Source organism: Molothrus ater, unplaced genomic scaffold (genome assembly GCF_012460135.2).
Source record: "Molothrus ater isolate BHLD 08-10-18 breed brown headed cowbird unplaced genomic scaffold, BPBGC_Mater_1.1 matUn_MA626, whole genome shotgun sequence".
NCBI classification, from domain to species: domain Eukaryota; kingdom Metazoa; phylum Chordata; class Aves; order Passeriformes; family Icteridae; genus Molothrus; species Molothrus ater.
The window spans coordinates 37,845-51,239 of NW_023416791.1; the positions used below are offsets into that span (position 1 = coordinate 37,845).

A 13,395-nucleotide genomic window follows, 5' to 3' on the forward strand; every position below is an offset into this window, starting at 1 on the left:
AGTGAGTGGGGCCCATTGTTTCAGGACTGGTTCCTATGGGAAACATCCCGCTTCCCATGGCAGACACCCCGCTCCAGTCAGGCCAGCACCCCTGGGTTAGAATTTGAAGGGTCTCAGTCTCGGTCCTTGGGGAGGGCTTCAAGCTCCATCCTTGAGAGCGGTTGTGAGGCATGCTATGAATAAGAAGCTTGACTAGGCCAATATTCAAGCAGCAATCAATTTATTATTTAATATGGTAAAGGATGAGCAATACAGCGCTGGGTACAGTGAGGGAAGTGTTCCCTCCAACTGCACACCAATAATTGAGGGTTACAGGTATTTATAGGGATACACCTCAGTTTTTTTCAACAGTTTCTATTCCCAATTTTTACTCATCAGCAATTTTTATTCCAAATTATTACATCACAATTCTATACACTATTGTGATTTGAATTTCTCAGGATGTATTTTCAAAGGAGTATCCCTAGATGGTGTAGGTCCAGTTTCCAAAAGAAGAAAGACGAATCCCATCTGGTGGAGTCCAGCTCCCCAGATGTGGGTCCACCTTTTAATTGCAGAGACTACAAATCTCATAACAGTGATGTCCAGCTTCCCTTTGGTCGAAACTATAAATCCTTGAGGTGATGTTCATCTTCCTTTCTCAAACTGTTTTTCTCTGCTTCCATAAGGCGTGAGATAAACATATTTCCATTATATATATTCCAAAGCTATAGTTTCAAGGATACAAGTAATATTCTAAAATTATACTTCAAAAGGTTAATACTGCAGAGCTTTTTTATGGATTAAATAGAAGCAAAAAGCAACATCCTTAACACCTTAATTCCAATGCCCCTAAATCAACCAGGGTTAATTGCAAACAAAAGATAGCTTCAAAGGCCTTTTTCCATGCTTTATTTTCATCAGTTATTATTAGAATTCACAACTATCCCATTGTCGATGTCCACACATTTCGCATTCGCAAGTACACACTTCGCCTGTTTGCACCTGACACGAAACACAGCTTTGCATCTCACAGGCAGATGAGGGATCTTTGGACCGTCCTTTACAGACTGACATCCCAAAACATAAAAATAATCATGCATTTCCTCTTAAAAATAAAATTTACTGAATTAATAAAATTATAATTATTTTTCTTATTTATAAAAGTTATGCTATATTTGTATAACCATATTTGAACGTTTATATTAAAAATTCAGCCTTTTTAGCAAGCAAAAAATTTATTGGTCATTGGTTCTAAGGAACACAATTCCCTTCATTAATTCATTGACCAGTGTGGTTCTAAGGAACACAATTCCCTTCATTAATTCATTGATTTCTCCTTCTTTGTGCTAATTAGTCCCATTTTAAATCCTTTTGTCATCTTTTTTATCATTTTCACAGACAGGATAAAAGGGACCACTTTTGGGTGCAGGGAGACATTTCTGGGGCACATTTGGGGCAGTTCTGGGTCTGGGGAGGGAATTCAGAGAGAACTTGAGGGTCTGGAGGACACTTGGGGGAGCCGGGTGGGCCCTTGGAGGGGCACTCAGGGATTCTGAGGGACAGTTCGGGGTCCGGGGCAGCACTTGGGGGGCTCTGATGGGGCTCTCGGTGGGGCGCGGGAGGTGATGGGAGTTGTAGGCGCGGGTCTAATACAGTTTAACGGGGCCGGGGAGCATCACGGGAGTTCGAGGCGCAGCTGCAAGGGCTCTCGGTGGGGCGCGAGGCATGACGGGAGATGAAGTCCCGGCTGGGAGAGCGCTGGACGTGCGCCGCGGAGCATGATGGGAGCCGTAGTCCCGGAAGTGGTTCGAACGCTTTGTTTAGGGGTCTGGGAAGGCTCTTGGGGGACACTTTTGCGTCTGAGCCGCGACTTGAGATCCTAGTGGTAACGTAAACGGTTCGGGAGAACTTGCGGGGATCTCAGGGAGCTCTACCCAGGCTCTTTACGGCGTGGGGCACAGCAGGAGTTTTCGGCGCTGGACCGTGTTATGAGGGGTCTGGGGCCGCGGCTGAGGAGAGGAAATGAATTCCCAGAAGTGGCTGTACCGGGCATCTGTGGGGTTGGGAGCACTGGGGGACGCTTCTGAGAGGTCCTGAATGGGCGCTGAGGGGGAACTGAGGGATCCTGGAGGGTCTGGGGGACAGTTAAGGGACAAAGAGGGGGCGGATACCGGGGGACGTTCTGTGGAGCGCGGGGCATGATGGCGTTGTAGTCCGGGCTTCAATGGGGCTCAATCGGCCCGCGGGGCATGACGGGAGTTGTAAGCACAATGAGAATATGTTGCCCACCCTAGGCACCGCCCCCGAGGCCCCGATCTCGGCGCTGATTGGCTGCGGTCGGTGATGGGCGGAAGTCTTGGCAAATGGGATGCGGAGGAGACCGGAACAGCCCATTCAACCTCTCCAGTCCCTCCCAGTACAGCCCAGTTCATCCTCAGTACAGACCAGTACAACCCCAGTACAGACCAACTGATCCCAAGTAGAACCCAGTACAATCCCAGTGCCCCTCCAGCCCCTCCCAGTACAGCCAAGTCCCTCCCAAGACACCAGAGTTTATTCCCAGTCCCTTCCAGTTCCGTCCAGTGTCATCCACAGGATGCCCCAATATCCCCAGTATGCTCCACAATGGCCCCAGTGTCCCCAGTTTGTCCCAGTATCTCCCAGTATCACTCCCAGTATAGCCTGGTATGTCCCAGTCTGTCTCAGTGCATCCCCACAGTGCATCCCAGTCCACAGATTCCCCTTCAGCATTCCTTGTGTTCCCAGGTTGTCCCAGTCCTCCCCAGTGTCACTCCCAGTATGTCCCAGTGTGTCCCACAACGTTCCTAGTGTTCCCCAGTATGTCCTGTGCAGCCCAGGCTGTCCCACAGTGTCCCTGCCCTGCGCCTCTGTCCCTGCAGGCTGTCGGCCCTGAGCAATGAGAGAGGGACAGGATCTGCCTGGCCAGGGGCTGGGGCTCAGGCCTTGGCCCTTTGCATTCCTGAACCACATCCAGGTTTGCTCAGCACCAGAGACACCTTTGCCCTGTTTGTCCCCAGCTGCCATCACTGTCTCCAGTGTTCTGCTCAGAGTGGAACCTGGGGACATTTTCCCAGTTGTGTCCCTCAGTGGGATCCAATAAAACTTCAAGAAAATTTGGAGTTTGAAACTGACTTGGAGTTTTTGACAATTTTTTTTAAGACACTCTCAGGGACTGAGTCTGATGTAAACAACACCAAAGCCCTGAGAGGGTCATTAAAGTTTTCCTAGTCCAGTGATGGAGAAAGATTTCAAAGAACTTGTAAGAAATACACATTCCTATTTTAAAGGGTGTCTTTTATTAAATTTCTCTTTAGATCAGAGGTGGTTGCAGCATTCTGTGATTGATACTGACCCAGGGTCTCTCCTCAGCAGCCCTGGCCTGCTCACAGAAGCTGTGCCTGGAGCTCTGACCCAGCGTGGACAACCTTGCTCCACATTGCCCAGCCCCATCCTGTCTGTCCTCACTGCCCTGGGAGCTGCTGTGCTTGGAGAGCTGGCTGCACCCAGCCTAAGAGGGGTTTTCCCTTTTTGTGCTTTTTGCAGCAATCTCAAACTCCTGAGTTTCCCCAGTGCAAACAGACACACTGCTCAGGTGTGTGCCAGCCCCAGGTGCCACCAAAGCCACTGCAGAGCTGCCCTGGGCCAGCTGTGAGGGTGGATCATCAGCCCAAGCTGCACTGGGCCCAAGCTGCAAGGGGCTGTGGCCATTGCTGGGTTTGGCTGCCATGGGCACCGAGAGAAATTAAACTGTCCTTGGAAACACTGGGGGGGACTGGGACATACTGGGGAACACTGGGAACGCTATGGGAGACACTGGGACATACTGGGAGTGACACTTGGGAGATACTGGGAAATACTGGGGACACGAGGAATGCTGAAGGGGAATCTGTGGACTGGGATGGACTGTGGGGGTGCACTGAGACAGACTGGGACATACCAGGACATACTGGGAGTGATACTGGGAGATACTGAGACAAACTGGGGATACTGGGGCATCCTGTGGATGATACTGGGTGGAACTGGAAGGGACTGGGAATAAACTCAGGTGTCTTGGGAGGGACTTGGCTGTACTGGGAGGGATTGGAGGGGCACTGGGATTGTACAGGCTTGCACCTGGGATCAGTTGGTCTGTACTGAGGATGAGCTGGGCTGTACTGGGAGGGACTGGAGAGGTTGAATGGGCTGTTCCGGTTTCCACCGCATCCCATTTGCCGAGGCTTCCGCCCATCACCACCCGCAGCCAATCAGCGCCTGGAAAGGGACCTCGGGGGCGGTGCCTACGGTGGGCAACATATTATTTTCTTTGCGCTTACAACTCCCATCATGCCCCGCGGCCCGATTGAGCCCCATTGGAGCCGGGACTACAACGCCCGTCATGCCCCGCGCTCCACAGACCTCCACCCCCCCCCTTCCCCCCCGGTATCTGCCCCGTTTTTGTCCCTTAAGTGTCCCCCCGACCCTTCAGGTCCCTCAGGGCACATGAGCGCCCATTCGGGACCCCCCAGAAGCGTCCCCGGACCCCCTGAGTGCTCCCAACCCCACAGATGCCCGGTACAGCCACTTCTGGGAATTCATCTCCTCTCATCCCCCGCGGCCCCAGACCCCTCATAACACGGTCCAGCGCCGAAAACTCCTGCTGTGCCCCACGCCCTAAAGAGCCTGGGTAGAGCTCCCTGAGATCCCCGCAAGTTCTCCCGAACCGTTTACGTTACCACGAGGATCTCAAGTCGCGGCTCGGACGCAAAAGTGTCCTCCAAGTGCCTTCCCAGACCCCTAAACAAAGCGTTCGAGCCTCTTCCGGGACTACGGCTCCCATCATGCTCCGCGGCGCACGTCCAGAGCTTTTCCAGCCGGGACTTCATCTCCCGTCATGCCCCGCGCCCCACCGAGAGCCATTGCAGCTGCGCCTCGAACTCCCGTGATGCTCCCCGGCCCCGTTAAGCTGTATTAGACCCGCGCCTACAACTCCCATCACCCCCCGCGCCCCAGAGAGCCCCATCAGAGCCCCCAAGGGCCCACCTGGATCCCGCAGGGCCCCAAATTCTCCTCCCTGACTTCCAAGGGCCCCCCTGGACCCCCAAGTGCTGCCCCGGACCCCGAACTGTCCCTCGGAATCCCTGAGTGCCCCTCCAAGTGCCCACCCGGCTCCCCCAAGTGTCCTCCAGACCCTCAAGTTCTCTCTGAATTCCCTCCCCAGACCCAGAACTGCCCCAAATGTGCCCCAGAAATGTCTCCCTGGACCCAAAAGTGGTCCCTTTTACCCTGTCTGTGAAAATGATAAAAAAGATGACAAAAAGATTTAAAATGGGACTAATTAGCATAAAGAAGGAGAAATCAATAGCCACACTGGTCAATGAATTAATGAAGGGAATTGTGTTCCTTAGAACCAATGACCAATAAATTTTTTGCTTGCTAAAATGGTATGGATTTTTAATATAAACGTTCAAATTTGGTAATACAAATATAGCATAACTTTTATAAATAAGAAACGTAATTATAATTTTATTAATTCAGTAAATTTTATTTTTAAGAGGAAATGCATGATTATTTTTATGTTTTGGGATGTCAGTCTGTAAAAGACGGTCCAAAGATCCCTCATCTGCCTGTGAGATGCAAAGCTGTGTTTCGTGTCAGGTACAAACAGGCGAAGTGTGTACTTGCGAATGCGAAATGTGTGGACATCGACAATGGGATAGTTGCTAATTCTAATAATAACTGATGAAAATAAAACATGGAAAAAGGCCTTTGAACCTATCTTTTGTTTGCAATTAACCCTGGTTGATTTAGGGGCATTGGAATTAAGGTGTTAAGGATGTTGCTTTTTGCTTCTATTTAATCCATAAAAAAGCTCTGCAGTATTAACCTTTTGAAGTATATTTTTAGAATATTACTTGTATCCTTGAAACTATAGCTTTGGAATATATATATAGGAAATATGCTTATCTCACGCCTTATGGAAGCAGAGAAAAACAGTTTGAGAAAGGAAGATGAACATCACCTCAAGGATTTATGGTTTCAACTAAAGGGAAGCTGGACATCACTGTTGTTAGATTTATAGTCTCTGCAATTAAAAGGTGGACACATCTGGGGAGCTGGACTCCACCAGATGGGATTCGTCTTTCTTCTTTCGGAAACTGGACCATCACAATCTGGGGATAGTCCTTTGAAAATACATCCTGAGAAATTCAAATCACAATAGTGTATAGAATTGTGATGTAATAATTTGGAATAAAAATTGCTGATGAGTAAAAATTGGAAATAGAAACTGCTGAAAAAAACTGAGGAGTACCCCTATAAATACCTGTAACCCTCAAGTATCAGTGTGCAGTTGGAGGGAACACTTCCCCCACTGTACCCAGCGCTGTATTGCTCATCCTTTACCATATTAAATAATAAATTGATTGCTGCTTGAATATTGGCCTAGTCAAGCTTCTTACTCATAACAGAGCTCAAGGTGCTGCAGGTGAGGTTTGGGTTCCCTTAGAGAATAGTCAGGGGTGGCGAGCACTGGAAGATGCAGCTGCAGTCCCCATCCATGTCCCTTTCAGTGCTGCCTTTAGGGTGTCTGCAGCCTGGATCCAGAGCGCCCTGGGGGCTCCTGCCTCTGCCTTTGCACTCAGGGTGAGGATGCCCAGCAGCCGCTGAGGCCGGCAGTGGGGACCAGGGCTGGGGCTTGTGGCCTGGCAGGTGTGGCTCTGGGGGCTGTGACACGCCAGGGCACGGGTCACTGTCACTGCCCTCCGGAGCCCTGGCTAGCTCTGTGATGCTCCAGGGACAATGGCAAGAGAGGGGAACTGGCTGGGTTAGGGTTTTGCCTGAGCCAGAGCCTCTAGGCCAGCTGCCTAGCAGTAGAGACCCCCAGAGGACCGAGTGAAGGAGGCAGAGGAGGCTCTTCTGTGGTGCAAAATGCAGCGAATTCATTTGGAGAGGCGGTGGAAGGCACTTACGAGAACACCCCCAACGAAAAACAGAAGTTAAAAGAAACCCCAGAACCCCTGTGCACGGGTTTTTAAAATCTTTCAAAACGGGGGGTGACACCATTTAGTAACCAATAAGCGACCCTCAGGGTGTGGTTTTGAGGGCTACAACAAATCAGAACAAGGGGAGGAGAGAGGGTTGGGACAGGGATTGGAGCTTGGGGTGAGGGACAGGGAACTGTCTGGAACAAAGGGTAGGGTTTGGGCTGATGGATGGGCCAAAGGGGCCGGGTTGTCTTGACAGACAGGGAAAAATCTGGTCAGGAGGGAGGGGATTCCTTGAGGGACACTTGGGTAGGAGGGCATAACACAGGGGAGAAACTGACTGTAATAACTCGGGGAACACTTGAACATACCACAAGCTAACAGAACATTTGGCTCAGAAACTCACACACCGCAACACGGACATTCAGGCTTTCAGCAGCCGAGAGGCGGCACTGTCAGAACCCGCGGCAGCCGCTGAAAGCCATCTCTCTCCTTCAGGCTCTTGCTGGGTGGGAAGGGGCTGCGAGCTGTGGGGGCTGCAATCCCCCTGTGCTGGGAGGATGATCTGTACCAGGGGAGAGCAGAAAGCTGCCACGGTGAGCAGAACACGCTCAGAGCATGACAGCTCAGAGAATGGCACTGCCCCTGAAGGGCAAAAAGCTTGAAAGCATAGAATTCTGTGCAGGACCGTTGCACAAATTTTCTCTTCAAGAACGTGCCCATTTTTGTATTCTGTAGATGAATACTCTGAGTTTTATAGAATACATGGGGTTTGTTCTTAAGGGTTTTGGGAGAACTCTCAAGTTTATTTCTATCTACATTTTACATCCAGCATGTGTACAGGTTTTTTAAATTTTTCTTTTGTAAATACTAAGGGAAAAAAAATACCCAAGCATTTTTTAATCCTTTGGAATATTGTGATTAATATTCTTAGAATGAAAACCTTGTTGAACAAGTGTGAAAACACAGAGAGAAGAAAAATAGCATAAAAGTATTTTTTAAAAGGGTGTATAATGAGGACTGCAGAACTGAGTTATTCCTCCAAGGGCAAATTCTTCAAGAACAGCCAAGATACTTCCTTAAATGAAGGGAAATATGACCTGAAGCCATACAAAGTACAGCCAAAGCAAATGAAAACCCTTTGGAAAAGAGGGAATTTTGCCCCTGACATCAGTCTGTTGGGATAACTGAGGGATGATCATCATCCTTGCACTGTATTCCTTGATATTTGTAGTGTGTTTTCTCCCAGTTTCTGTGAAGTGAATAAGAAGCTGCAGTTGTTTACCATTAATTTAAGCTCTTAGGGCAATTACCAAGCACCATAAATGTTTTTTTGTAGCTGAGCAGGATTGAGTTTCCCAAATCTTCTACAAAGCAGAAGGGAACCACACAGTTATTTGTGCTAATGTTAATGAAGGGTTTCATGAAAGCAGGTGAATGAGAGCATTGCATTATAAAACTTCCACATTCAAGGAAACAGGAGTGCACTTGGAATAAAGCATATGTGGCTAGATTACCATCAGAACAGGATAAAAGAAAATTACTTGGCAGGAAGTGATGTAGGGAAAAAAAGCCATTTCTGATACATGTGCATGCATTTGTAGGCTAAAAGAGAAAAAGAAGGGCAGAGATAATAAGGAATGAAGCTTTTAAAATTGCACTGTGCAGAAGAGACACACGAACCACCAGTGTGAACACAGCTGAGAGATTCAGCTTGGAGATGGATTAGAGTGGAATCCATTCACCGAAGGTCTCTGGTGCACACGAGTGCAAAGACTGAGGAAAAAAGGAGAAAAGTTTAGTTTCTGAAAGCCATTTAGATTCCTGGAAGCATTGTCTAGAGATCTAGAATCTAAAGCCTCAGAGAATCTGAACCTCAAGCATCCCCAAATGGATTGGGAAGGTATGATGTGCACATCTCTGCTGCTCTCAGAGTCAATGAAATTGACAATGAGTGTCTGGAAATTAGGAATGCCCACCCAGATTTTATCTCCATTACTTTAAGAATGTTATGTTTGCCCCATTATCCCATCAGAAAAGAAACCAAACAATATTTGAGATAGCAGCAATTTAAATTGAATGGTTTAGAAAATTTATAAGTAAGGGATAATTTGGTTCAAATAATAGTGCATAGGCAGAAAATAACCGCGGGGTACGGAGGGCAGGGCTCTTGGACCCTTGCCACCTCGCGTACGAGCTTGCCAAGTGAAGATTGCCCCCTTTTATGCCATGTGTCAATGCCATCTCCTCCCATTTTCGGTTCGTCACACTTCTGCCTCCGCCCTCATCACCACCTTTACCGCGCACGCTCCACCACTCGGCTGGGTGGTTGCACAAGTCTTTGGGGGTCCTTTGATGAAGATTTTGTAGTCTTCCTCTTTGTCCTTTAATTCACCTTTGGGTTACACATGCGCACCAAGCCAGTACAATGTAAGCCAAGACTAACATATTACTACATCTAAATATCAAGGCAATAAATCCTTTATAATTAGCATTTTTCTGGCACCCAACCAGTTTTTCCTTCCTTTCTGCCCATTTTTTAGCAACTGTATCTTCGGCATCTTCCTCCTGTTCCTGAACATCTGCTGGGGGGGGGGGGGTGGAGCCCCTCCTCTCCCTTTCTTCTTTGGCATGACAACTTTTAACTGTTTTATTATTCCCAAATATCAATTATTGTATCAATATTGATTACTGTTTCAATTTTTATCAGCACGAATCATACCTATTTGCCACAAATCCCCCCCCATAATTTCTCTTCTTGTTCATTATGATTCATGCTTATTAAAAAGCTAGGCCCTGATATCCTTTATATTCTTCAGAATTGTGATTTTCTCGTTGTCTCATTTCAGCTTCAAACCTTTCCAGCATTTCTATTACTGCCTCTAGTCTTTCACACTCTCTTTCAAATTTGGTTAGCATTTCCTGGTCTATTTCAATCTTTTTAGGTCCTTGTTCTTTAACACTGGTCGATTTAGCATTTAGTACCATTATAGATCTTGGTTTTCCTTTTTTCTGCTAATTCTGGATCTAGAGGCATTGTTGTAATCTGCATCCCCTGAATCACTGAGTGAATTAGCCTAATAAAACACGGAATCATACAAGGCAGAAACAAAAGTCCCAAAATTGAACATAACAACATGAACCCTAACTTTTTCCACCAAACATCTCCAAAGAGGTTTTCCCACCAATCTGCTTCCAAGACTGAATTCTACTTTTGTACGGGCATGAGCCACTCTTTTAATTTTCTGTGATAGCTTCCCCATAATCATCAATTTCTACACAGCACTCGGATTCATAAATCTCCCACAAACTCCTCCTTCTTCTGCTGACAGATAGCCTAGGGCAATCCTGTTTTGGTACACAAACGCCCGCATTTGTGTTTATTGCCTGGCCAACATTTTTAAGGCACTGGAGGTGTGATTTGACACCACCTCCACTACTGCTTGGAGCCTTATCAATCAATTCAACAGGTAAATTGGGGTCCTATATCCCCATGAACCATCCTGAGCCTATGTTGCTGGGTCATAATATGCTATAATTCTTTCTGCAGACCATTCGTCCTCTCCCTATTTTTGATTCCCCCTTGCTGTTGGAAAATTGAAATTCAAATCTCTTTTATTCCGCTGCAGAGTTTCATACAGTGGAGTTCTGAACACATTGCTCCTAGACCTCGGTAGAACAAAGAAGGAGGGTTGTATTACTCCCAAGGTACAGGTTCCTCCCCATTTTTGAGGTAACTCACTGTATGCTCGCTGCCCACAAATCCAATATATCCCATCTGGGACTTTCTATTTCTTATCAGTTTTCTCCGGTTGTTCCCAATAAGACCTCAGGCTGTTGATGGATTGGTAGGGGTTAGCTCCAGGACTTCTGTACCAGCATACATTAATCTGTTCATCCCATTCACAATTTATTGCTTTTATTGGTCCTCAATATCCAACAGGGGTTTCAGGTCGCCAAACTTTTGAATGATTATCCATATTGACCACCAATGTGGATTTACAAGGAGTATGCCCCACTACTTTATGAAATTTCCTTCCTTCTCGAGTTATACAAATGATTCCAATTACTTGATGGCTTAAAATCCATCCTTCAGGTCTCTTCAACGTTCCAGAAATTTGGGTGTGGTTCCACTTTAAGAATTGCTCTGGAGCTAAGCTCTCACCTTTCCACGGCCATCTTTCAGCCATTTTTAGACCTCCACAAATCCAACATTTGGATAATGCCAATTCTGTAGCAACCTCTTGCATCAATCCCACAAACAGATTCTTATTCGAGGCTGGCAGATCCCAATCTCTGTAGTGCTGTTTTAGCTGTTTATACAATTCAGCCAATTCTTTTGACTCTTTTCTCCGGTTCTTTCCTCTATTGCCCTTTGTTTCCTTTTCTTCTTTGATTTTCTCTTTCAATTTTTCTCTTAGTGCCCGGCTTCCTATGCCTATACTTGGATCATCTCCATTATCATCTCTTTCAAAACAAAAGAATCTTTCATACTGGGGGCAAATCTGATTACCATGAGGATAAGGAGCTCGTCCATTATATCCCAATTTTTTCCCTACTCAGTACATCTTTCCTTCTTTAACACAAACATCTATAAAGCTGCTGCAATTGTAGCAGGCAGAACTAACATACAGGTGTATCACAAACACAGATTCCATCTCGTCCTTAATCCAAACAGGGTGATTGCAATAGTCACAAATGTTGAAATTGCTGGGACTTGGTTTTTGCCCTGTTTGCTTTTCCATTGCCGAAACCCTGTCCAGTGTGGCTTTATGGCTTTGGCCAACCACCCAGAGTACCAGAATGATCACAGTGAAAATAATCCTCAGGAAATCTACCATTCTACCTTTTTCAAGGCCCCTTGGGTTGCAACCAAGGGCCAAGATGCCAGTCTTCTTGGTGGCAAAGGTAATATCCTGGGATCTAGTCACTGGTGCTTTTAGTTTCCTTGGCACCCATAGCCCCACAGAGTTTGCTTGTCCCCTTTTAAATGCCATTCCCCTGTTCTGGCTGGTTAAGAAGAGATAATTAAAACAAAAAGAACAGGGAAAAGGTTAGACCAGAACACCATAAACCTCTATTTTCCAAAATTTCAGGGATGTGCCAACCACAATAAGAGTTTACTAATTATCTTTCCGCTTCAAGGGCAGGGAGTTCATTAAGTCGCTGCCTCCAACAGGCACACTCGTGGCGCCAATATGCCCCCGGAATGCGCCTGTGATGTGGTACAGAGACTTCTTTTCCACAACAACTATCGATTGTGAGACACTGGTCTGTAAGATCATGAATTGCTCGTTCTCTTATTTGTGCTAGAGCCAATATAGCAAGAACCAATTGATCTAAGTTCTCTATTAATCCAATTGCTGCTGGAAGGGTCCTGTCTCCCAGTCTGAAAGGTATCCCAAAAAAATCACTAGCAATGCCTTCTATAGTTAGCCGGCTAAACACATAACCATAGCAAAACAAGCAAATCAATTGTCTCTCCTTCTCTTCCCTCCTAGTTACTCTCCACCATGAGTTAAAGCAAAGTGTGCAAACAATACATATCCAAGGATGACACCCTAAACCATGTTCACCACACTCCCACCGTTTTACTTGTCTCTGGACTCTTTCAACAACAGGTGTTATCAATCTCAGTTCCTGGGATTGCAGTTCTGTAATCAATTCTAATAATGTTGCTGGTGGGTGATCCTGGAGGAGATCTTTGATCCTTTTAGGCCGTTCCCACCGATTCAGAAAGTCTTTTATTCTTTTCCATCGGCATTCTTCTGCCTCCGAGCTCAAGGGAATTGCGGTCGGCAGCCACTCTAGGATGCCTAGTTCATTCTTAATAAATTAGGGTTAATATAAATCAACTTAAATCCTACCATATTATCACATTCTTGGAATTACACGTTCCAACAATTTTTTTGCCACCATTTCAGCTGTAGCCCAAGCTGCTGGAAATGCTTCAACCCACTGAGTTAATTCATCTATTATAACTAACAAATATTTCCACTGACCCACTTTAGGCAATTCTGTAAAATCAACCTGGATCTTTTCAAATAGCCTGTAGGCTGTTTTGCATCCTCCAGAGGGAGGGCTCTTCAACACCTTCTTATTTACCTTTTGACAGGTGAAACACCCCTGGGTAATTTGTTTTCCAATTTCAAATATCCTTATACACCCATAAAGTTTAAAAAAAAGTGATCACAAAGGGCTCTTGTTCTCCAGTGTGTCCGTCTATGCAAGTTATCTAAGATCTAACGTGCCACTGGTTTTGCCATCATAATCCTGCTATCGGGAAGAACTCACTTTCGCTCCTTAAATGTTGCTCCTAATTTCTTTATAGCTGCCAGTTCTGCTAGCAGAAGGGAAAGTGTCTCCTGCTGAATTTCTGTTTCTTGTAAGGTCATGATTTTAGTATCCCTTTTCCTTACGGTCGTTCTTC

At 46.4% G+C, this 13,395-nt stretch overlaps 1 long non-coding RNA gene across 2 annotated transcripts; it reads right to left on the minus strand.

The window, feature by feature from the left end:
• Positions 1–203: 203 nt before the first annotated feature.
• Positions 204–4,776, minus strand: LOC118701391 (uncharacterized). 2 transcript variants are annotated; one of them, XR_004982515.2, is made up of 3 exons: positions 4,716–4,776; positions 4,117–4,280; positions 204–655 (listed from the first exon to the last, which is right to left on the minus strand). It is a non-coding gene; the product is annotated as an uncharacterized LOC118701391 (long non-coding RNA). The 2 variants fall into 2 exon arrangements; XR_008509131.1 differs by lacking the exon at positions 204–655 and having other exon boundaries at positions 3,281–4,280.
• Positions 4,777–13,395: the final 8,619 nt, after the last annotated feature.